Here is a 3,938-nt window from a genome sequence, read left to right as displayed (position 1 = left end):
AGGGGAAAGATATAAAAGAGACCTAAGGGGCAACTTTTTCATGCAGAGAGTGGTGCGTGTATGGAAGGAGCTGCCAGGGGAAGTGGTGGAGGCTGGTACAATTGCAACATTTGAAAGGCATCTGGATGGGTATATGAATAGGAAGGGTTTGGAGGGATAAGGGCCAGGTGCTGGTAGATGGGACTAGATTGGGTTGGGGTATCTGGTTGGCATGGACGAGTTGGACCGAAGGGTCTGTTTCCATGCTGTACATCTCTATGACTCTATTATCACAAGTAGATATTGCAGTACATACAATCTAGAGGCTGCCCAATACCTAGAAAAAAAGGGTGCTGTGTTATGTCCCACAGTACAATATATCTTTAAGAGATATGCTCATGATAGCGTCACTAATATAGCATGAGACCTGAGGATAGAAAGGTCTCAGACTCCATCTTATCTGGGCGGCCAAATGAGGCACGACGTGTTGGTAGAACAGGTTGGAGCTGACATAAGCATTGCTACCTCATGTCAAAAAGCCTAGGAGGTGGTAACGCTCACATCACAATGGTAATTCATAGGGCAGCAAGGTCAAGAGGTTCAGAACTTCTATATTGTTATAGACTGCCAAACAATTCTGAACTTCAGTAGATGGGTGGGTGGAGGAAATACAATAGCACACTGATACCAAACTTTAAACTCATTCAAATTAGATAGATTAGGTAAAAGCATTTAGAATATTGCAGCAGCTGAAAATTTCATTATTCTGTCAAGTCTTGTGGCAGTGGAACTGATAAATAAACATAAGATACAGATCAGGAATTATGTAACTAAATGACTAACCAGGTTTGAACATTAAATGTTTGACCGATGTTCTTATATAGGATAAGATGATCTCTAAATGCGTTACAGAACTTCCTTTTATCAGCACAGAGGCAGAATCAGGCCCTTCAGCCCAACTCGTCCATGCCAACCAGATTTCAAAAACTGAACTAGTCCCAAGTGCCAGCACTTGGCCCATATCCCTCTAAACCCTTCCTATTCATATCCCCATCCAGATGCCTTTTAAATGTTGTAATTGTCCCAGCCTCTGCTACTTCCTCTGGCAGCTCATTCCCCACACACACACCACCCTCTGTGTGAAGAGTTTACCCCTCAGGTCTCTTCTAGATCTTTCCCCCTCACATTAAACAAACTTTTCAAGCACATTATTCAGAGGCATCCTGTACAATTTTTTTTGAGGGAGGGGAAGTATGAACCCATTCACAATACAATCTTCATTTCCTCATACTTAAAAACCTTGGCTGTACTTGCGTGGTTGTACTAAAATAATCACCACATTAAAAGTTCCTACTACGCATACCAGCCACGGATTTACTAACTTCCACTTTATACATATTAAATGGCTTGCGCTATTAAAAAATGTACATTTCTGTATGCCAGTTGTAGAGACAACATACAGAAACCATTGTCAGTCATTTTGGCTACACGATAAATTTAAGTCAATAACATTATAGAAACAAAATATATTTATTAAGTTAAAAATCGCACAACACCAGGTTATAGTCCAACAGGTTTAATTGGAAGCACACTAGCTTTCGGAGCGACGCTCCTTCATCAGGTGATTGTGGAGGGCTCGATCGTAACACAGAATTTATAGCAAAAATTTGCAGCGTGATGTAACTGAAATTATACATTGAAAAATTGATTGTCTGTTAAGCCTTTCATCTGTCTGAGTACCGTGATAGTTTCACTTCTTTCATGTGTAAATCACAAAACCTTTTTTTTATTAAAAAGTTGCATTCTCGGATTAGCTGTTAACAATGGTAATAGCTAGACGATATGTTGAAGGTGTTAGCCTCTTGTGTTCTCTGTCTATGACCTGATGTTTAGATTGATTCTAATCTAAAAAGTGAGATAACAGAGTTTTACATAAATTCATGCAGTTTTTGAGCAAAGTGCAATGTAACTCTGCAAGTACAAATTCACCACACAAAATATGTGTGCGCATGTGGGTCTTTGTCTGTCTGTGTGTGTCTGTCTGGGGTGGGGGTTGAGTGTGAGAAAGTGTGCGTGTGCGCGCGCGTGCATGCGGATGCTGCAAGACGTGTCAGATTGTGAACATAGATACCACTATTACGCATGGGAACACCTCCCACCTTGTACATGGCAGGTACTCATGTGACTCAGCCAACATTGTCTATCTTATACGTTGCAGGCAAGGATGCCCGGAGGCATGGTACATTGGGGAAACCGCGCAAAGGCTAGGACAACGGATGAATGGGCACCGCACAACAAACAACAGACAGGAGGGTTCCCTCCCAGTTGGGGAACATTTCAGTGATCCAGGACATTCAGCCTCGGACCTTCGGGTGACCATCCTCCAAGGCGGACTTCGGGACAGGCAGCAGAGGAAAGTGGCCGAGCAGAGGCTGATAGATAAGTTCGGTACCCATAGGGAGGGCCTCAACCGGGACCTTGGGTTCATGTCACATTACAGGTGATCACCATTGCACTATACACACACACAGATATTCCTACACACACACACTCTCACATACACACGGACACAGGTACACACAGACGTGCACACAGACACCCACACACACCCTTATAGACACACATTTGTGATTTACACATGAAAGAAGTGAAACTATCACTGTATTCTCACAGATGAAAGGCTTAACCGACAATCAATTCTTCAATGTATAATTTCAGTTACATCACACTGCAAATTTTTGCTATAAATTCTGTGTTACGATCGAGCCCTCCACAATCACCTGATGAAGGAGTGTCACTCCGAAGCTAGTGTGTTTCCAATTAAACCTGTTGGACTATAACCTGGTGTTGTGTGATTTTTAACTTTGTACACCCCAGTCCAACACCGGCATCTCCGAATCATGACTACATTTATTATCACAGGCAGGAAGTCCACAAAATCTCATTCCTGAATGTAAATACAGCTTGAGCTCAGTTTAATTGCTATTTACAGAGGGATTTGAATATAGAAAGATGTTTATACTTCCAGTTTCATGTGACAAAATCCTAGCCTGAAAAGACTCCTTATTTTAGAAGTACTTTTAATATTTATACTTTCAGACATTGATTTATTTGTATAGCATTTCAAAACTATAGGATATCCCAAAGAGATTACAGCTGATAAAATAACTGCCGAAGTGTAGACACTGTTGTAACGTAGTGAACCATTTTGCACACCCACTGACGACCATGTTGATTGAAGGATCAATGTTGGACAGAGCATCAGAGAGCTCTTTTTTCAAATAGTGCTATTTAATCATCTGACATCATCCAAAGATCCATATGAAAGGCAACTGACAAGTCTCCTGTTCTTCGAGTCAATGAGAGTCAGAGGTCACATTATGTAGGCCATGAAGAGCAAAAAGCAAACACTATGGTGCATATACGGGGGAAAAAAAGTGAATACCTCCGGTACAAATGCTAGAACAGAAATTTGTGAAATATCCAAGGATCAGACTGGAGAGGATGAATTAATCCTGGAACTACCAGTATATAGTTTACTTTCAGTAGTGAATGCATCACTTGGTGAATGTTACTCACCTTGCCGAGAGCGATGGAGCAGGCTGCCAGACCGATGAGGCCACCTTTACGGCTGTGAGGATGCTGTGAAAGTGCAAATTCCTGGGACAGGATTTGGATCACGTGTTTGATTTGTCCAGTGTTATTCTGTGCTACAAACTCTCGCACCAACCTAAAGGAGAAGACAAAAATATATCAGTTAATTGCGCAGGACTGGTGTAATTTTTCAGCTGCTTCCTATTCCTTCAATCCATCTCCAGAAGCTGTTGGATTTGAAGTGGTGTATGGATCTACCATATCCAGATGCCCTTCAGCGGATTTGCCAAGTGACTAAAGTTCATATGGATGTCCATTGCAGAGTTGGGGACTGGACCTGGCACAGTACAGATGATCCTCTTCCT

At 41.9% G+C, this 3,938-nt stretch overlaps 1 protein-coding gene across 1 annotated transcript in view; it reads right to left on the bottom strand.

The window, feature by feature from the left end:
- The window catches only part of vac14 (vac14 homolog (S. cerevisiae)), a 330,067-nt gene extending 326,352 nt beyond the window's left edge, over window positions 1-3,715 (bottom strand). The window contains exon 1 of the mRNA XM_043707332.1: window positions 3,559-3,715. The gene's annotated coding sequence lies outside the window, so the exon portion shown is untranslated. The remainder of the gene's footprint in view (window positions 1-3,558) is intronic.
- Between the last annotated feature and the right edge of the window lie 223 nt (window positions 3,716-3,938).

This window comes from Chiloscyllium plagiosum, chromosome 17 (genome assembly GCF_004010195.1).
Source record: "Chiloscyllium plagiosum isolate BGI_BamShark_2017 chromosome 17, ASM401019v2, whole genome shotgun sequence".
In the NCBI taxonomy this organism is placed as follows: Eukaryota; Metazoa; Chordata; class Chondrichthyes; order Orectolobiformes; family Hemiscylliidae; genus Chiloscyllium; species Chiloscyllium plagiosum.
Note: the sequence above shows the minus strand (reverse complement) of the source record. Positions and strands in the feature narration are given on the sequence as shown.